The sequence below is a fragment of the Corvus moneduloides genome, chromosome 18 (genome assembly GCF_009650955.1).
Source record: "Corvus moneduloides isolate bCorMon1 chromosome 18, bCorMon1.pri, whole genome shotgun sequence".
NCBI classification, from domain to species: domain Eukaryota; kingdom Metazoa; phylum Chordata; class Aves; order Passeriformes; family Corvidae; genus Corvus; species Corvus moneduloides.
The window spans coordinates 14,540,878-14,562,747 of record NC_045493.1 but is presented as its reverse complement, the minus strand read 5'-3'; the positions used below and the strand labels follow the sequence as shown (position 1 = coordinate 14,562,747).

The 21,870-nt window shown below is 37.5% G+C and overlaps 1 long non-coding RNA gene across 1 annotated transcript in view; it reads left to right on the top strand.

Annotated features, from left to right (window-relative positions):
• LOC116452942 overlaps positions 1-21,870 on the top strand; it is a 209,486-nt gene that overhangs the window by 55,082 nt on the left and 132,534 nt on the right. Inside the window, exon 2 of the long non-coding RNA XR_004243634.1 lies at positions 14,190-14,309. This is a non-coding gene — a long non-coding RNA (uncharacterized LOC116452942). The remainder of the gene's footprint in view (positions 1-14,189; positions 14,310-21,870) is intronic.

Below are 21,870 nucleotides of genomic sequence, written 5' to 3'. Positions count from 1 at the left end.
TAGGGCGTTCTGGCAATCAAAATGTAAAACATGGTTCTAAATAATTATCATTTTTAGAATAGTCCCCAAGGTTGAAATACTTTTGTGTTTAATAACAAGATGAAATCAATCGAAAACCTAGATTTAATGTCTCAATGTGAAAAATAAAAACCAAACAAAAACCTTAAATAGAAATTCTCTCATGTACAGATTTTTATGTCATTCTATCTGCTTTCCAGGAGAAACTGTGTTCATCATACTGTGCTGGAAGGCAAAAATACTTTGAAGTGATTTATTTTAGTTTTGATAAGTTCTATAATGAAAGTTATAGTTGATATTTCATATGAATTATAATCAGTGGTAGAGAAGAGGTACTGCTGACTATACCTGTTGACAGACTTAAACCTACATCTATCGTAAATACATATTTTCCTATTTCACAAATAATATCTTGATATTCTCAGCACCCTTATCTCTGTGGCATTTCCACCTGTTATCGGGTAGGATGTGCTGATCTAAGAATGCCCTGGTACAGATCATCGAGCAAGCACAAAGCCTGGCCAGCACACTGCAGTGCCATGCAGAGCTGGTAGCCTGAGCCCTGGAAGAAATAACCACCTGGGCTGGAGCCAAGGTAATTAGTGCTGCTTTCCTGAAACGGTGATTATTCAAAGCACCACACTGAGGCAGCCCTGGTGCTCCTGGCCCTGGAGATAACTGCCATAGTCAGCTCAGGTGGCTCTGCAAGGTGCTGCTCCACTGAGCCCAGGCAGAGGCATGTTTGTCCCTGCAGCGGTGAGATGGCTTTGCTTCCCTTGAATGGCTGCATTATTTAATTGTTTCTCTTTGTAATCTGAAATAAATAAAGCAGCTTGGTTGTACTTTTCATATGAAATGTTGCCTTCATAGTAGTTAATAAAGGTCGGATGTTTCCTCTCTTCCTTGATAAGTTCTTCATATAAACTACATCTCTTACGAAGATGTGAAGGCTGACCAGAGGACAGTCGTTAAAAACTCAGGGTGTATTCCAGGACCCACAGCCTCACCTCAAGTCCTGTGTGCAGTTTGGGGCATCACAACAAAAAAAAGAGTGTTAAGATATTAGGGAGTGTCCAGGGGTAATAGACCAGGCAATTGAACAGGCAATCCCCCTCTGGGGAAAGAACCATTTCCCAATATCCAGCCTAGTATCTATGCTTCCCTGTCACAGATCCATGCTGTTCCCTCTCTGAGCCAAGTTATCCTCCTATTTGTGATAATAGAAGCTGACATGAGAAAGTCAGAAAAACTTGGATATTTCTTGTCTAAATGTAATGAAAATTCTCAGTTTATAATTTGATCACTGAGCAGGTACTGCCCATGTACCTGCTGGTACCACCATGTAACCTGATTAATTAATTCAACTACCATATGCATCAGCTCTTGGAAAACACAGCAGACAAGAACTAGAAAATCACCTACCTTAACACTGATGTCACAAGATAAAGATAAGCTCAAGATTTAGCTACTGATTTCCCATTCTCTTATACTTTTCAAAAGAATTCCTAATCAATACTGAAAAGTATCCAAAAATAGATTTTCTGTAACCTTGTAGCTCAGCTAGATGGAAATTAATAGGAACAAAAGAATCAGTGTATTGGATAAGATTGGACCCATTTATCTTGATGCTGACAGGTTAATATCAGCTATTTCAGAGAATAACTTCAGAAAGCAAACGTTATTTAAGCATGTTAGAAGAGAACTGTTTCCTTAAGAAGGAACTCTCTACTTTCCTATCACAGGAAATGTGATATATATTTTCCACATCTGAGGAAATATGGATATAAGACCACATAAATTTTCTGTGCTACTGAAATACTCTGGGCAGTACTGACAACCTTTCCTCATTCATGCCATTCATATCTTCTTCCTTCTTTTTGCTTTTACTTTTTGATTTTTTTCTTTTTTGTAAAAGAAACATAAGGACAGTAAGTTCTGCACTTCCAGAACTGGACACTACAATTTGCAAACAAAACTCTGCTTCATCTTTCCTTTGTCTGGGAGCTGCATGTTTTGTCATTGCAGGGCAAAGGGAAAAGTGAGTTTCAGGATAATTATAGAATTATCCAAAGGCTGATCATGCCATAAGGAACCATGTTTCCATCTCCTGTTTTGCTTAGTAAAGCAACAACAGGACATTTTTGCTAGCATTATCTCCACAGCACCTCTTGAAATTAAGGTTGTGTATAAAATGTATTTTCAGTACAACACATTATGTAACTCAGCTGAATGTACAAATTGAGTTATCAGGAATATGAGGCATTTCGAATTTGAACGAACTGCTGACAGACTGAGTGATCCCCGTCTTGCAGAGGAGAGGGACTGAGTGGTGGCACTGCACAACCAGCTGTGGGAAGCACTATTAACCTCAACCTTTTAAGCAGTGGAAGGCAGTTTAGTAGAGTATTAGTATTTTCCTGATCTCCTGATTCAGCCAGAGATGTAGCACAGCTTTCGTGCTGTCTAAATTGACTTCCATAAAAGTCTGAGGTAAAAATATGCGTCTTAGCAACCCTTTCCAGACTACATGAATAACCATGTTTTTACTTAGTTTTAGTCTTGAAATTTGTGCTAAGAATCATCACAAGTCTTAATTTGCTGAAGTTACCTCTCCAAAATCATTTTTCTAGAAAGAAGGTGACTTACAGAGAATGCTTCAGACATTTGTATGATGCAAAAATAATATTTTAAGAACACTACATAAAAATGTATGTGAGGAATCGATCAGGATTGCTTATCATCTTTTAAGTAGATAATACAAACAAAATAAAAGTTCTGCAATTATGAGAGAATTTGGTTTTCAAATTGAGGACTTAAAAAAATTGAGATCCAGAAAATTAGAAACCTGAGAAACTACTGAAGATATTCTGTATTAATTAGCAACAATTGTAATTTTTTTCATTGAAATGAGATGAGACGATCACTGCCTTTGCCTAGTAATGAGAAATAAAACCTAAAAGAAGTGCGAAATCAATTACTTCTGATTATTGTGTCAAGCATTACGCAATCAGAGGCTGTTTTGCATTCACAGCACATTCAGAATCTCCTGTCTAAATGAGCTCAATTATCTGAGCTGTTTCTCTCAACCTTTGTTTCTTTGGAAACTAAAATCTTTGATTGCAATAATACTGCAATTTACTGCAAAATTCTTTTTCATCCTCTGCTATAAATTGGCAGAATCAATATGTAATAATATTTGGAAGGTCATGCATTTCAATTATGCTCAAACCTATGCATAAGTTACAAATTGCTTTAATCAGGGGTGGGTGAGGCAAATGTATAGACTGAAAAATTGTTTCAGATACTGTTTTATCCTTGTCACTTCTTTATTTCTTCATAAATCTTTCCAAGAACATTGAAGCTGTTTTGCCTGAGACAGCCAGATAAACAACATGGACACTTTCTCTAGCAAAAATATTGATTCATTCCCCTAAAGTAAATATAGTAATTGGAGGAATGAAATCAAATAGTGGCATCATAAAGCCCTGTACATATTTCTTTAGGTTGAATTTCGTTGAATGAGAACCGCATTATCTTGATCTAAAAATATTTTAAATTTTCTGTTTCCCATAATGGAGTGGATTTCTGAAAAGTTTGGACTATCTCCAATACTGAATACTATTTCAGTGACACAAATAGGAAGATAGATAAACAACCTTGTCCACTTGCTTAAAAAAGAAACAAAGCATGACCAAAACCTTTATATGTTGATAAATAACACTTGACTATAAATGCATAATTATAAATACATAAATGCATTAATAACATAAATGTGTACATAAATTTTTTTAAGTCAATGTACATAAATAATAATTGCCCCAATTATTATTACTGAAATATAAACTGTATTTTGCTTCATTTCTGCATTACAAATATAACAGCTTTATAAGGAGATGTAATTGTTGGAGGCATATAAATTGGAGTCCTTTTGGGTTAAACGGGAATGGGGTCTTGTACTCCTTATGTTTATATATATTCACCCTATTTGTTAATTTTGCTAGGTCTGGGAGAAATGCATGTCTGTGTTCAGTGAAATTGTAATCCCAAGGATAGAGTTAATTAAAATAACACATCATAGGGTATTATGGTGGATGTGCTGTTTTGCTGAAACTGAAAAGGTTTTGCAGAAGTCTATTAAGCTGAATAAAAATTCTAATAGGTGGAGTATCTTGGGTGCAGGGTGAAACGCTGAGGAGAACAGAACATGTTCTCACAGTCTCTAATAAGGCCCCGGTGCACTCCAAGGGAATTGGGGAAATAGGGTCAGGTTCTGCTTCATTCTCAGTCACTCTGCAGAACGGACTGACTTCAAAGCAGAGAGGCTGGGACCCTGTGTGGGATGTGCTGCCAGGGCTGCCAGGCTGAGCTCCTGCTGCCTGAGCCCCCTGAGTCAGCAGAGCATCAGCCTCACCCAGGAAAAGTTTTCTGCAAACTGTTCACTCTTTATGAGATCAGTTCTGCAGTGGCTCTGCATATTCAAACAGGGTCTGACTGACACTGCACAGAGGGGGAGCAGGGAGAATGTGCGGGTATGGAAGAGGACAGTTTTGTATCATCACAAACACATAATGCTTCACGTTTTTCATAAACTAAAGTATCTCTGGTTTCACCTACACTTCTTCGAGTGCAATTGGAGAAATCATGATAGTCTTTTATGTCAGATTAAGATCAAATTTCTTAAATATGTCTAATTTGTTTTAGTCTATATTAATCAAAGCCACTTCTTTTCCCCTCCTTTCTTAGGGAGAAACAGCAAGTTCTTTGCAATGTTTGTTATGCAATAACCAATTTTATGCAGGACACATTCTTCTTACAGGATGTTGAAATAACAATGTCTAAGACTAATTTGGGCATTTTGGGGTACATATGAATCATAAAAAATGAAGTTCATAAGGTTTGATATGTATTCCCCAATATGAAAAACAATATTTTTGAAGTTAGCCACCATAAATCAAGTTGTCATTCTTTACTGGCTTGTGGTGCTGCACTCATATCTCACAAACCGTAAGTTTATTTCACAAGTTTGTATTAATGCATTTTGTGAGAGGCTCAGAAAAACATGATGGCAACTGTTGGCAACAGAGAAGCCGAAGAGTTGGAAAGGACTGGGTTTTAAGCCTTGTTCCTGCTTACCTAACTCTTTAATTTCAAAATCTCTTTCCTGCTCACTCATACTCGTCACATGAATGACACACACAATGCCAACAGTATGACCACATTTATCCAGCATTCTGGTTCTCCTACAATCATAACTTCTCCCTTTTAGCTTGCAAATATTTGCGTTCCTTCACTGAGATGAAATTCAAGTACTCTGGTGTTTATTTGAGCAGCAATTCAAAAAGATTAGAGATGGCAGAGAAATGTCATTTGCAAGGATATGGACATGGCTGCTGCAGTAAGGCCAAAGCAAAGCAGTGTCTGGCTAAACCTCTGGCCTCACAGCCTGCCCACTCTTCCATGACTTCTGGCACAAAGCAATCCCACAGTGGCTCACTGGGAGTCCTGGCAGGATTTTGACTGAGAAAGGTTAGGTCTATATGTATATATCTGTTACGGAATTCTGAAATAGTCTGGGTTTTTTTCCCCTCTCCTCTCCCAGGCAGATTCAAAATGAAGTAGGAAGCAATGCAACTGTGGGAGCTATTTGTAAAATCAGTCAGCACTGAAATGGAGATGAATTTTATGCAGGTTTATCTCCTGTTTTCTTGATTGGTCAGAAGGCAGGCAGTGGAAACCTTTGGATGTTACTGAAGTCTCTGTTCCAGAGCTGTTCTAGTGATGGCAGAGCAGGCAGGGTTCCTTTCTCTCAGGAATGACTGCTGCTTTCAGAGCCTTTACACCCTGGTGCATATGGAAGAATGATCATACCCTGCTTGTCCAAAATAGCAGCTGCTGCCTGCAGCTGAAAATGTGCTCCTCAGACACACAGACCTCTTTGCATGGTAATGCAGTTGTTGGATACAGAATATTTTGTAGATGAGCATGCAAAGAGGTTTTGGTCTGAAAACCTGAAAGGAAAATATGTGTTACGAATAAGCACTTCTGTGATTAGCACTCTCTGTGAAATATATACATAAAATAACATAGAGGAATAGCTCCAAATTTTCAATATTTTATTTCTTCTTGATTTTTCTCTATCTTGTTCTTCCATTTTTGGCTCAATAGTCTCAGAGACAATCTCCTGCAGGAGGATGTGGCTCTAAATACCTTTTCTGTATTGTACAATGTACAAAGGTGTACAACAATATGAAAAATTGATTTATTTTTCATCAAGCATCCAGAGTAAATGACCATATATATACATTTTGAAATGTAATTCTCACATCTGAGTGAATCCTTTGCTTGATATCCTTTTGGTTCATGCTTTTCCATGCTTTTCAACAGCCGTCACACATCGTGGTGTTTAGGTTTTGTTTCCAGGCAAGCAAGAAAATTCCACAAAGAATTTACCTGTTAACATTATTCATGTGAGCCCACTTACCAAATAAAGTGGGCTATTCAGAATGTAAACCAGGATGCATGTTTAGGTGTTTTAAATGCTGTTTTTACACCAGAAGGGTCTGTCTGCCGAGTGGGCTTGATCTTGACTGCCCCAAGCTCTCTGGAATAATTTCTGTGATTGCACATGAAGTCCAGCTGAGGCTGAAAAATGCTGCATGGTCCAGTTGAGTAATGGCTTGAGGGGTACAGAGAAGGCAAAAACCTCACTGACAGCTCTTGATAATCAGTCTGCACAGTAAGAATATTTTTGGCTGTTTCAAGTGGCTTTCTTCAAAGAGATCAAACATTGCTCATAGATATTCCAGGATCTAAGAGGAAAGCAAAGCTCAATAAATCATTTGCTTATTTACTCAGTGGAAATTCAGGCACAAAGGTATGCTCCCGTCATTATTTTTTTCCTTTTTAACGTTAAACTGCTTGCCAAATTAGGAACGTATAGAAAATTATTATTGCTCTTGCTGAATTTTAATTTTACTTCTGAGAGAGTTCTTGGTGTTGACATTTAAAAGAAGATTTATGTTCACTTTCAGTTTCCATGAAGCTTTCTGTTTAAGAATTTGGTTTAGCTGTTGAGGAACTTAGTCTTTTGTTTGTCTTAAAGGTCATATTTTCTTGGATTTTACCTACAAAACCTTGAGGCAGGAACAATTGCATTCAGAAAGGCTACTTAATATGCTGAAATCTAAATACACATTGTAGTAAATTACAGTAAATATACAGCCAAAATTAACAGTAGCCATGAAAGTCCTTGGATTTGAGCTGTTAAAAGTCAGAAAAACCAGATGTAAAAATTTTTCAGGCTTTGAGCAACCTGGTCTAGTGGAAGTCCCTGTCCACGGCAGGGGGGCTGGAATGAGATGGGCTTGAAGGTCCCTTCCCACCCAAACCATTCTATGATTCTATTCTGTCACAGAATTACTGTGACAACCACTATAACCATGAGAGTTTAGCTAAAGAAATTTTAAGTCAAACACACCTGGAGAACCCAAGTGGTGAGGCCATCATTTATGCCATGTGACTCGCACACACACGTGGGTCAAGACAAAGGTGGACCTCACAACTGAGGACAACGGCAGATGTTTAGGGAAGAGTAAACGAAGAAAAATTCTCATCTATCAGTCAACACTAAGTTAACTTTATGTTAACACGAAATGTTTGGTTTTTTCTTATGGTAATTTGAGACTTTCAATGTTGGAGAATGTTTTTAAATGTGAAATCTGTTAATAGTTCTAGTTAGGCAACTTTTTCCACTTAATACTGGGCCCAGCACATTCTTATCAAGGTTAAAATACTTCACCAAAATAGAAGTTAGTTCCTCTCTAGGTGAAATTTGAGCAGATGCAGAGTCACTGCCAGTTCTAACAGACAAGAGGCTTTTGTGCATCATCTGTATTTCATCAAGCACGAAAAATTCCCATTGAAATCAAAAGGATTTTACCCCCGGTGTCTTTGGATGTGCTGGGACTTCTGTGATGCCTGTGATCTAAAAATATACTTTTCCTCTGCACAATTGACAAGGTGTTCTGAACAGTTAAGAATTGGCAGCCATCAGTGTCATTTGCCACCGTTTTGTAGGTGAGAAAATTGAGGGACAGAGAGGTTAAGACATCTGATGCTGATCCGTGAGAGAGATAATCCAGAGACAAAATTACTGTTCCTCTGAATGGGAACATCTCCTGATGTCAGCTGAGATAACTGTGTCTCTGCAGGCTGTGACCTTGAAGCTCATTTTTGACACTTCTGTAGCCTCTACAAATGATGAAGAAAGAAGAATTCATTTAATTTCCTGAATTACAAAAGTAATGTGGCTCTTCTCCCTCTACAAGAAAGGACACAGCTGCTTTTTGCTAGTAGGTGGTAAAAACAATACTTTCAAAAAAAAAAAAAAAAGCCACAGATTTGTGGTTTTAAGGGATACAAGGACAATAATTATACTGCACTTTAACCCCTTTAGAGGATCATTAAGTGTAGTGAAATAATCCAACTTTAAAAAAAAATCACAGAATGCATAAGATACCCAGGGAAGACAGATGTCCAAACTGCTAAAGAACCATATTGACAATACCGAAACAAACAATGCATTTTCCTCGAAACAAATGAATGTGAGAACATGGTCTAATAGCCGCGGTATCAAGGTGGAAATGAGAAGACCCTGGAACTGAAGACTTCTGAGTTTCTATTACCATTTAATGTTAGACCAGAAAAGAAATATAAGCCATATTTTGGCATGACTTCCCCCTGTATGTAGATACATTTACTTTATTTTGGCATGACTTCCCCCTGTATGTAGATACATTTACTTTATTTTGGCATGACTTCCCCCTGTATGTAGATACATTTACTTTCAGGTGAGACTCCCCAATGTCTTTGATGGAAGCGAAACTATCCATTTCCATGCCTAAATTCTTTTATGCTTCAGCAGTTTGTTTGACTATAGCTATCATTTACACTGATGTATATTAGATAGCAAAAATATCTATTACTGGAAGGGGTGGCTGTTTCTGGTCCTCTCATCATTTCCAGCAGAAAGGAAATGCATGTGTAAAACAGTAATGAAATATTTCTGGCCTTTCTCTCCTGTGCTTCATGCTGGAAGCCTTAGGCACACTGACAAATGATGGAGAACCTCTTTTTGGTGCCCAAAGTCATATTGTCAATTTTGTCAGCATTCCTCATTGCTGATGCCTGTATCCTCGGTCAGTGACTTTTCCTTCCTCAGACCCTTTTGAGGTAAAAGTAATAGCAGCACCCACAGCTTTTATTTGTAAACAGTGCTCTGCTGTTTTGAATGATGGGTCTGAGCCATCCTGCTGGTAGAAATGTGAACACTTAGACCTAGACCACAAATGTGCTCAGGTGATGGATTGCAGTTAATAATTCAAAGAGAATTTGAGGCCGAATGGAATTGTGGCACATGGCTTTACCTCCTTTTTTTTGTGTCTGTGTATGGAACAGACAGCTGGCGTTCAGACCTACCTCTGCCTAAACTGAGGGGCACAGCAAATGTTTCCAAAGATATCGCTCCTGGCTCTACCAAGCTTTGCCAGGAGCTAAAATGCTGTAGAATACTTTTGCCTATAAAGGAGTTATTCATCCAAAGCCGACAAAAAAACTGTTGCAAACAGGAATTGAATTTTATTGTAGTGTTGGGATAGCATTATTAAACCTGATGTATTATTACTGATGAAAAAGCCCCCGGCAGAGAATGCATTAATTTTTCTGGTTCCTTGATTTGGAGAACGAGATCCATAAATATTACATAAATCTGTGGCCACTGTTCCTCTCCTCAAGTCATTTCTTTTTTTTTCTTTTTTTCCAAATGTGTCATTTCTTTAAAGGTTATTAGGATAACATCACAAAAGAAACGCTATAGCCTTAGGAAACATAATTGAAATGATTTCTAAATTGCTGTGACCTTGTGACTGCACTTTCTCCTGATAGTAGTAACTCTATTTTTCTGAAAGTCTTGAGTGAAATATCGCTCTCGTGCTATAAAAGAAACCTCAGTTATTTCTAACAATGTGTGGAGAAATAAGGCACAAGTTTTTTTGAATGCTTCCTAGCACCCCTCAAAGAACTTCTGGATGGTGTTTGGCAGTGGGACATTCCTGGTGCTCAGCAGGGGCCATGGAATTGGGCACTTAGCACTCCCTGGGGGGATGCAAATACCTAAACTAAAATTCTCCTCCTGAAAAGGGAGTTAATGTGCAGCGTTTATTTTGAGACTCACTATGTACCTCGCCCTGCAAGTCGCTTCAATTTTCATGGTTACACTTCACTTCTTCCCAGGCAAAACTACAATTCATTGCTAAGCACCAAAGCAAACGGTTTGGCAATCCCTGAAGTGGGTTAATTCCGGGAACTGGATGTGAAAGATTTTGAAAGTATTCTTGGAGCTGATGTCCCTCTGTCCTCAGAAAGATGCTTTCCTGCTCCATACCATGGTTGTCCAAAACCCAATTTTGAATCTAATTTCTCTCAGTCAGAGCCTTGCTGCAGTAATTTTCTGATTTTTGAGTTGAATAAGGCAAAAATTCTTTTATAACTTGGATAAAATTTTCAGTGAGTTTTCAGCATTGTGACTCAACACCATTTTCCATATGAACATTAGTCAGAACTTGATATAGGATAACTTGTATATTTCTGAAGCTTCAGTTTATGAAATGGATTTTCTACTAGAAATAGAAAAGGTTGTTTTGTTGTTCAGATTGATTACTCCCTCGGCAATTAGTGTGATGGGTACGTGGAGGAGGGCAGTGAATGACAAATATTCATGGCTACAAAGTTAATGCCTTGACTGATAAAACATCAGTGCACAGAAATCATTTTTTAAGAAAAATGGATAACAATCAATACTGCTGACTGTCTGAAAATTGCTCTTGCACAATCCAAATGATTAATTGCTAATTAATATGTGCTAGAACTTGGTGTGCGAACCTCAGGTAAGCACACAGGAGTTTATTGTGTGTCCATCATTGCTGTAAGAGTGATTATTTTTCCTATATGACTGTAAAAAAGTGTGTCTCTTTTTCCTTACATTTTAGAAACATTTTAAATTCTTTTGTTTACTTGTGGGGAGAAACTTGCTGTGCCTTTTCCTCATGATATGCACTGGAATACTTTTCCTTTCCAATAAATTCTGGTTTACGAGTCATAGTCAGCTTAAGAGAGGTGTTGAGCACAAGGTTTCATAGAGAAGATGTTGCATATCATATTTTATTCAGCTCAACATCAATACTTAGGAAGTCAAAAAAATCTATGACAATCTAATTTAAAATTAATATTTGAAAATCCATTTGGATGTGTCAAAAGTTCAGAAAAAAAATTACTTAATTTTTTTGTCTAATGACATTCTATCTATCTTCGCCAGGAGCTTTGCCTAAACTTGCAGGAATTGTTCCTTAACATGAATTATGTGTATGTTCATAGCTAACAGTGGTTAGAGCATGTTCAGAAAAACAACAAACAAAGCCTTTTCAGACTGCTTGGCATTAATTCACTCATTCTCACCTATACACTTAGGAAATGAGATATCACATCTAATTTTTCACTGGGAAATTAAAAATCATACATAATAATAAATAATTTTTCCTTCACAAGCATTTGACAGAGGAGGTACACATCACCTGAAAAGGAAGCTTCTATAACAACTATTCCTTCACTTTATTTTCAGAACCAATAAGTTTTTCATGTTTGATGAAAGAGAATTTATTTATTGGTGGGATAATTTATTTGCCTCTGGTTATTTATGCAGTTATTTACTTGAATATAGACTTGAGAATTCAAACAAATGTTCGCTGTCCATCACAGACTTACTTTAGAAGGATTTATCGGTATCACAAATAATTGTAAATTTAGTTCTTTTTTTTTTTCCCCCCCAACTACTGCTTTTAAATGAGTTACATTCCAGACAATCAGCTCAACACCTAAAAAAAGTGAGCTGTGAGAGAACAATTGCTAGAAGCTTTCTGGAAATCAGGCCTTTAAAAATGGGTGTTCAGATGGTTAGAAGCTTTTAGAGCTATGTCCTTTTTCCTTCAGTGGCTTTGTCTAGAGTTAAACACAGGAGAGTCGTTACAGCATCTACCTCTCAGGCCAGCAGTGATGATTTGTGGGGAAATTAGTACAGGCAGATTACTGTAAATAGGAATTTGAAGGACAAAGGACATTCTTGGTATATGGAAAGTGATAAGCCTCAGTAGGGGTAAAGGATGGCAATGAATTCCTGCAGGGAAGTAAAGACCTACTGATTGGGATGCAAATACGTGTAAGAGAACATCTTAAATCTGATTTAAACGCCCAGAACAGTTCCCAGGACCCGGTCAAATATCTCAACAAGGCTGTATAAATGAGATGTCGGTCCAAAAAGAAATTTAAATTGATCTGTCAGAAGTAGCAGCCTGTTAAGGTCTTTTATATACAACACAAAATGATAGACCAGAACAGAACCAAACCAGAAAAAACCAGTCCAGGATTTATTGTAGCATTAGTGATATGACAGGGACTAAACATGGAGTATTTAATCACATGTGAGGTGCTGAGACAAAGAGTTTGTCATAGTTTCCTCTTTATGGGATACTTTTCCTGTGCCCTTTGTTTAATCCCCTTCATTTTCTGTTCCATGTGCCTTAGAATGGTAGGAGGAGCAGCTTTGTAATTGTTACATAGAGCCAAAACAGATCCATAAAATTAGAATTTTGTAGATAGAAATCTGTAAAATTAAAACTCCATAAATTTCTGTGGAAATTGGGTTATTTAGATAGTCTATAGGAAGATAGAAACACAAGTAGATAAGGTAAGGAAAACTGTGTGAGGTGACTAATAATGCTTGTATGCTTTTATTCTCTACCTTATGGAATTAGCGTGACACCATAAAGAGGACTATAATTTCAGAACATGTTTCTTGGTGCTCTAATTTTACTGTAGGTGAACACATTTGTACTTCTGTGTGTGAAACAATATGTGAAGTAACAAAATGTTCTGTGATTCTTTTTATATATTTGTGTATTAGATGTATTAGGAGTCACTTTATTCAGAAGAGCATTTCTGTCCTGCGCAGTACCCAGAAACATGCTGTTCTCCTCAGATGGAGTTTAAAGGAAATTTCACTCTTTGTATTTTAAAGGGTTACGTTTGAACCATGTTTTGTTCCAAGGATGTTCATTCAATCCAACACCCAGGTAGTAGAGGCACTTTGGCACTTTTCTGATTTTCATCTTAGAGCAGCAGAGGAACCTCTCAGGTCCGAGTGCAGTCTTCCTCCTGGGACTCAAAACTGTCAGATAGAAACTCTGTAGCAGGAAGGAAAAACTGAGACTCAGATAAAAACCACCACTTGTCTCTGCAAAGAAACTGCCTTAATAGTGGAGAATTCTTTCTCTTTGAAAGCAGGCTGAAAGCAACCAGCTTACTATGCATAGATGTCAAGCTACATTCCTCAATTTGGAAAATCAAATTGAACCAGTGGAAAAGTCTAATGCATTTTGTTTATTTAGACTACTAATACATTAGGTTGTAGAAGTTAATTAGATGGTATCCTTTGGAAGCCAGGTATTAATTAAACACTTACTAAGTGCAAGAAGAAACCAGGGTTAAATTCAAAATCATGGTGTTTAGTGAACTTTTGGTGATGCTACAAGTTGACCAAGGAACTATAAATCATCCATTACTGTATTTGATTGAACTGCTGATTAATGAAAGTGTTGCTTAAGCACAGAGAAAGATTGAAAGTAAGTGCTGCCTTTTCCTTTATGTACCAAGACACTGCTGGACTTTCTTTAACCTGTTACCTATCTGAACTACAATATATTTTGTTGTGAGTTTATACTCAATTGGCTATGAAAGTTGAAAAACAAGCATAAAATAGAATTGTGTTTTACACATTAAACATTTAGTTCTTGTATCATTTCTGTTTAAAAAAAAACCAATTTGCACTTCTGAAAAGTATTTTTGCACCACTTTCTGATAACCCTGCTTGATTTGTAAGGTTATCAACAATAATAACATGGACTGGTCTTGAAGATAAGGTGTATGAAAAAAACTTACCTGGAGGCTATTTAGGTCTCTCTATCCTTCTTCTCACAGGTATCACTTTTCTGTAACTCCCTCTCTCTCTCTCCTTTTTACCTTAAGTGCTACCAATAACAATCTATCTGCTGTTCCTTTCGCAGGTTCTGCTTAACATCAGAAGATGCTGTTCTCCTTTTTTACTGCTGGAATTGTGTGTATCAAGAAAGAGCAGTGGTGGTCAGCGGTGTTGCCATGGCTTTCGCGCTCCCTTAGGCAGCAAGGTAAGGCTTTCATTTCATCCTGCCTTGGACAAGGATTTTGTGGACATGAAAGTGGAACTTAAAATAAAACCTGAATTTGTTATCATATTTACTCCTCCCACTAAGTGTGTTCATATTATCTACTTGTTTTCTCTTCAGCAAGGGTCAAAGCAGTCTGGTAATGCCAGTCAGAAAAAATAACAGCTGCTTCTACAGCTCCTTCTTCTTTGGGTCATGAGGAACCAAACACCCAAAAGCTGCCTCTGAACCAGAAGGTTGGGTTTATGTGTAACTGAAAAAATGGTGCATTATTTTTCACCTTGATGTTGATTTTCACCAAGGTGTTTTTAGAGCCTCTTCTCATCTGCACTGCCTGCCAAGTGTCTCACTGAGGGATTGTGTCCTTCAGAGTGACATCAGAACACACTGGAGGTGATGTAAATATTCTCAGAAAGTTTACAGAGGAATTTTCTTCTTTCTGATGACTTTTAACGTTGTTTAATACAAAAGGTTAATTGTGAGATAAGCTCCTACCTTCCTGTTTTGACTTTGCAGCTTTTGTAAAAGTGGATGATGGGAAATTGTGATGAACTTTAGACCTCAATTTCAAGCATTTCATTAAACTTTAGACAATGCAATACTTTCCACATTTCTTCTTAACGTGCATTTGTCAAACAGGTATTTATCTGCTTGTACAGCAGTGCCTCTGATGGAAAGTGGCTGGTACTGAGTGTTACTTCTCTGGCACTTTAAAGGTATAATTTATCCAATTAATAGCTTTCTTGAAAATAGTGTAGCTAAGATAACCACTGGATAATTAATATTCAGATATAAATTATTGAATAAAGGTTAAAAAGTGTGTATTATCAAAGACTATCTTCAAGTGAATTAAAATGTTCTTACAGAATAATTTTTCTAAAATAAGGTGCATAACTGGCAGTACACCAATTTAAAAATAATTTACAGAAAAAAATGTTTATAACAATTTTTCCTTTGTTTCATTAGAATCTCATTTGTTGAATTTGGTTAATCAGATTATCTTGTTTGTTCATTTTGGGTAGATGCTTTTAATAAAGAATTGAGGAAAAGAAGAGAAATAAATTTAAAGAAAACAAAGAAAGCGTAACTATGATGACTAGAACAGTTAATAATAGAAGGCTGAGAGCAGATCTGGTAACAACCTTTCCAGATTAAAATGCTGAGAAAAGGAAGGCCAAATCTTCCAACTCCATGTTTTCGAAACATGGAAGAGCATGAAATGTGTCCCATTTACACTGAGAGATACGCAATTTGGAAAAGCCTTGCAAAATATGAGACTTTGGGAAGACGATGCCTGGTCAGACCAGATGAAGGACTGGATAGGAGGAAAACAGAGAGACTCCATGATATTTCTGAACCCGCTTTCAGATCATATTTCAGTGACACCGTACCCTGAAAATCCTGATTTTCTAATTGAACACAATTTATACATTCTTGTGCTCTCTCTACTGTATTGTCTGTAAGAGACCTGTTTTGAACCTATATATTTTCCTTCCAATGCAGACATGTGTCTTTCCTTTCTTATACCTTTTTTTTTTTCATCAGGAAGAAATTTTTTCTTCAGTCTCTGAATTTATTGAATTATATATACACAAAAAAATACAGAAGGAAATATTTACTTATGAATACAGAAATCTTATATATATAAATATATATATATAAGCAATTTGCTCAATTAATTCTGAATTTTTAACATGCAAAACCTAATAGAATTGTGATTATTTCTTCAGAAAAAGATAAAGTAATTGTCAAAATATAACAGAAACTGATTGATTCTATTACCATTGAGCAGAACGGCCATTTTTTAATAGAAATGGCTGATCTCACTACGGAAGAAAGAACCAGATGTAATAAATGTGTTCGTGACCTTATTTACTTGCTGTGACAAAGAAAATTCAATGTCCTTAAAAATAATGTATTTTCTTTCTGGTTTAATTTAATGTTAAAATTACATGGCTCAAGACAAATACACTTAGTGCATCAGTTTAATAATTGTATTGATCAGCCTGTGCTGCTCGACAATAGATTTGTCTTGTACTACTGCCTCTTGGTACTTTTATAATTTTCTACCCTCTCTATTTGCAATGTTAACTTTAAAATGTACTTAAAATACTCAGCTCTCAAGCAATTTGAAACACCAAGAATAATCAATAACCTTGGCAACAATTAGATCTCCAGTGATGTAGAAAGTCTAAAAATAGTCAATTTTGGAGGGCACACCACTGTTTTGCTGCAGTATCCCTCAATGTAATACCTAGTTTGGTGCTGCTGATTGTCACTAGTTTTGAACCAGGACCAATTAGCAGAAAAATATAAGGACACTTCTTAGATAATCAGAGGAAAAAAACCCATTGTACACATGCTTCCCCTGTACATTCAGAGCAGCACACTTTGCTAGAGCATTTCTTCATACTCATAGAATAATTGAGGCAAAAAGCTCTCCACAGAGTTCTACCTGACAATAAACACAAGTACAGTTATCACTGTGACCGTGGCAAAAGCCTCTGTGTGTGTGTGATACATGTGCTGCCTCATTTTCTGCACATAAAGCACTACAATTTCTTCAGGTTAAAAGTCTCAGGCACATATGACTTTCTGTGGAGCTCATGTCTCACTGCATTTAAAAAAATATAGCTTTATCTTTTTTTCTGCATGTGGACTTTGTTCTTCAGAATATTTGTATTAAATCTGTTTTTCTCTTCTGTTTATACGTGCTATTCCACTGTTTAAGTCTTCTGAACATTTGTTTGCAAAGCCAAAAAATAATTGATACTGAAATTCAAATACAATCTAAGCAACCTGCCTTCACTGCATTAAGATTCATATAAGATAGCCTCATTATACCATTCTGAGCTCTGAATCTGCACCCAAAATAAATTCAATCCATCATGAAATACTTTTTCATCTCATAATGGGCCACTAGTGAGCTGTCTTCATGTGCCAGCTGAAAGCAAACAGCCGAAAGCAAACAGCTAGAACAGGCTAAGAGTAAACATGTCGCACTAGGAGTCAGACAGGAGGCAGAGTTTTGGCTGTCTTCACATTTACTTTGTATTCACTGGCTTCTAGGGAGCAATTCTGCAATTCTTACCAACCTAGGGGAGAAGAAAATCAGACTAAAATACAGTTTCAGACAGCATTATAGTGGAATATACAACATAAACAGAATAGGACATGTTGCAAAGGTTGCTGGGTGAAAGCCAAAGCAGCAAAGGAGATGTGTGATGCTGAAGTGTTCAGAGCCTGTTGAAGTTTTTTAAAGAGCCCCGTTTTCCACCAGAAAATGCTTATTCAGTGGAATTGAGGCATTCTCTTAGCTCTGACAGATCAAGTCCGCTGGAAGAAATCCTTCCAGCCACCCCTTTCTGGGCCATTCTTTCCCTTGGGCCCCACGTGTGGTGGTTGTTCTGGATTATTTGGCTGAGAGGCTTCACCCGCAGCCTCCTCAGACTGACTCTGGACTCTCCTTGCCACGCCAGAAATATTCACAAACTCTGTTTCCATTCTTCCAATTGTTTTTCTTTTAATTCCCACCTTTGGAAGATTTCTTACTGCTGAAATTTGGTTCTGATACTGAACAAAAGCAATTTCACCCCTTGCCCCTCCTTGCTGCAGTTTTGAAAATGAGGGATTTCTGCAGGATGGAAATTTTGGCCTGGTGTCTATCCTTTCACAAAACTACAGTGAATTTTGATGGAGCACAGCAGTCAGCAGGCAACCACTGGAGCTGCAGTATGAACATTGGATTGGCAGAGTAATTCTACGGGGGTAAGGTGCACTAAGGTCTTGCTTAATGTGGGAATTGGCATTCCAAATCAGAGTGAGAGAGCCGTGTACTAGGACCATGATCCATCTGCTTATCCTGCTATGCAAGTGAAGCCTCAGAGAGCTTTCTCTGAGTGACCCAATCTAGCAGATATTCTTTTCTCACAGCCTAAGATAGCACTTATTAACTGCATTTCCTCTTTAATTTGTAAAGCTTGATTGTGGTTTGTATCTTACATGGGAAACCTTATGGATTACAATGGAAAACAGAGACCACAATGTGGAGTTATACAGAAATTAGTGGATTTTGAGATGATTTAAACTATTAGCAGTCTGCTCTAAACTAAGAGCACTGGAATGTTTATTCTTTTTGTGTTTTTAGAAGTAATGCAATATTTGGACTTTAAACTTGTTTGGTAGTCTCTAAGCATTATGATTATAGGCTGTTCCCTGACTGAGGTGATAAAGAAATTGCCAAAATATATTTTCTTAGATGAGCAGTCTTTCTTTCTGTCAATGAAATATACTTACCCCTGTAATTTCTCATCTTTAGCCTTTTCTTGCTGTACTTGCAACAGGCTGGAAATCAACTAAGCCCTGAATTGCTTGGATGTTTATTTAGAGGAAAGAAACACTTAAATTTATGTAAATCAAACTATAAAAAGATCAAGAAGCTTGATAACTGTGAAGTGTTGAGAGGATCTCTAAAAATATCAAATAAGCAGCATGTTAAGAGTGCAGCTTTGCAGACACTCAACCTTTCCTTTTCAGGCTATCAAACCAGTCAGCTCAGCATGCAGGGAGTTAATGATAAATGACACTGGCTCTCTGGGGAGGCAGAACAAATGCTAACAGGGTGGTTCAGTGCAGATCTTTTTCTCTGTATAGAGAGCAAAAGGGTTTGTCAGGGGTTTCTGGAGTTCTGGATGCTGGTTGAACAGCAGATTGTGGGCACCCACACTGCAGAAGGCTCCAATCATCCCAACACAGCCAGAACACTTTTATCACGCATGTGGAGAGCATGTTTTTGAAGAAACCTGTCAGAGTAGTTTGTCTCTGAATAGAACTATTTCGAATTATTTCCACTTTTCTGTTTCACAAGGAAGCCAGAATTTTAAAAATTCCATTCATTCCCTAGTTTCTTAATATAGCCATAAACTCTCAGACCTCCAGATACTGATGGAAACAAATTCTGGTAGATCTCTACCAAAATGTTCTCCTTGAGAACACCACAGCAGCTCCTGTGCTGGCTCTGTCCCTGTCCTTGGAAGCTCACTGTTCCTCTAAACATTCACTGATGTCTCTGTACTGGACCTGGGGTTTGGAGTGGGGAGAAGAATGACCCCTGCAACACTGGCAATCACTGTAAAACTTAAGGGAATGAACTTCAACAGCAAATATTTTATCTTCTCGACAAGTAAACACTTCAGAGTTCCTTTCAAAGGGTAATAAAAATGGAGTGGCTTAAAGAAAAGGGGAAAAGAAAAAGGACATATTTTGCGTTTCAGAGATTTGCTGGCAGGTCCTGAGCAGGTGTAAATCAATTCTGTTCCGTTCAAGTCAGGAGACTTCTGGTGATTTATACCAGACAGGAACTTTACCTTTAACTGTGGTCTACCCATGGAAGGAATGCATTATATGGAAGCATTTAATTGCTAAAAAAGTAGAGCCAATTTTGACCAAATGTGAAACAGAATCATAAATTAAAGAAATATGAAAATGTAAATGTACATGTGTACGCATTAGGGGAAAGATCATACTGTGCACAGAGGCTCTGCTGGCTAGGTGCACCTGCAGTGCTTTCATTCAGCTGCTGCAGAGGGAGCCCAGGTTAATTAAAAAACTTTTTTCCTCTGTTAAAGAAAAAACTTGTTAATTTCCAGCTTCATTATATTGGGATGACAAAAATCAGTGTCTGGCTGGGATCAGTGAAAGGTTACTTTTCTAACAGAGCTCTATCAGCGGCTAAAGACTCTGTTGATGGAGGGGGTGAATTTACGTGCTTGGAATTGCACTCCCGTGGAATTGATCTGCAGAGGAAAGGGATGTGTTTGAAGGAAATCATGCTGGACACAATGGTTGCTGTGTGAGTGCTGCTTGGCGGGGACTGACCCCCGTAAGGCACAGTGGGACGCATAAACCTCGAGGCACTCTAAGCAGGGAACTGAATTCCCTCAGTAATTCAAGCTTGCGGATCAGATTTGGAGCAGGGTGGCAGATTGGATCTGGAGGACAGAGGCAATGACCACACAATTGCAGGTCTCCTCCTAAGGCTTAAGATAACAGACTCTATTATGCTTCGCATTTAAGTGGCAAGGTCGACAAGGTCAAGTTTTTTACTTCATTTGAGGAATGGCAACTTCAGTTGCCTGTAATCTGTCATTTTACCTTCTAGGACTAGCACATTTAACATGATTTCTAGAGTAAATGATTATCAGAACAGACATAATTATTAAACCAAGGATGTGGATATGAGGTTTGAGAGATGGACACGCAAGCCTGCTGTGCTCTCAGTGTAGTTTTGAACATCTGTATGTGTGATACCTGGTCCTCAAACATCCTTAGTAAATGCCAGACTTTCATCAGGCCTTGATCTTTCATTTACTGTTACCACTGAGCAAAAAAATACAAGAGAAGAAAAAAAACTAAATTGTTGTTTCCCATGAATTATTATGAGGAATTAAATGTCGCGGTAACAGTGGCCTCTTCGTAGTGAAACAATAGGGAATCCTGAATGACAGTGTGAGAGACGACAATTTCTCTCATAATAAATGGCCAAAATACTGAATTAATTTTGATTCCAATCTACTTGAAGACTTTAACGAAGGTGGAAAAAGCCAAATTACTCAGTATTTTTGAAAGTACTCAGACTGGGCCAAGCTCTGTGCTTGGCATCTGTGCCAGTGCTCTCTTTTTGTTCCAGGTTCCCTCTGTTGTAGTTCACTGCTTGTTTACAAGACCAGACTTCTTTCTTGTGGGCCAATCTTTTATTTTGCTTTCTCAGGTTGCAGTCTCCCAAGGTAATTGGAATGTATCCTAATTAAGTTTTGTTAGTTTGAAGAGAAGAGGCCATTATATACCTGGGATGGGAAATACTATACAAGGTTCGATAATTATCATTGTGCTGGTTATTAAGCATTTCAGACTGCCTATCTGCTCTATTGACAACCTATTTGCAATCATCATTTTTAGATGAATATTCATAATGACTGTAGAAATATAAAATATGATACTTGGCAACATTTATGCAATTAAATAGACAATTAAATTCTGCTGGTAGTAATGGAAATTAAAATCTTCAGACTGATTAGAAGGTTAGGCTCTATTAATTTTCACCCTCTATACATCTATCCCTGTAGCTCTCTGTCCTCTTCAGATGTTTCAAAGGTGTTCATCTGTGCCCTTGAATTATAGAATAATTTAATGTCTTTTATCATGGTGCAAAATGGCACAACATCTTTAAAAATGAATATATGTTAACAAATCTTACATAAATATCCACATTGATGTCTTAATCTCTCAAATGTAGATGTGAAATTTTTTGTGCAATCACAAGATTTAATAGCTTCTCAATGTGAAGAAAAGTACCCCATTTGAACAAACTAAAAAATGTAAGGAGAGATTAGGCCTATGCTTGTTTGATGGGTAGAAGTTCCATCTGAACAAGATCCATAATTATTTCTCAGTTTCTGAAAGTGCCAAAATCTTGACATTACCTTCTATGTCATTAGTGCATTCCTCCTTTCCCAGCTTTGCTCAGGGCTTCGGTGAGTGTTGG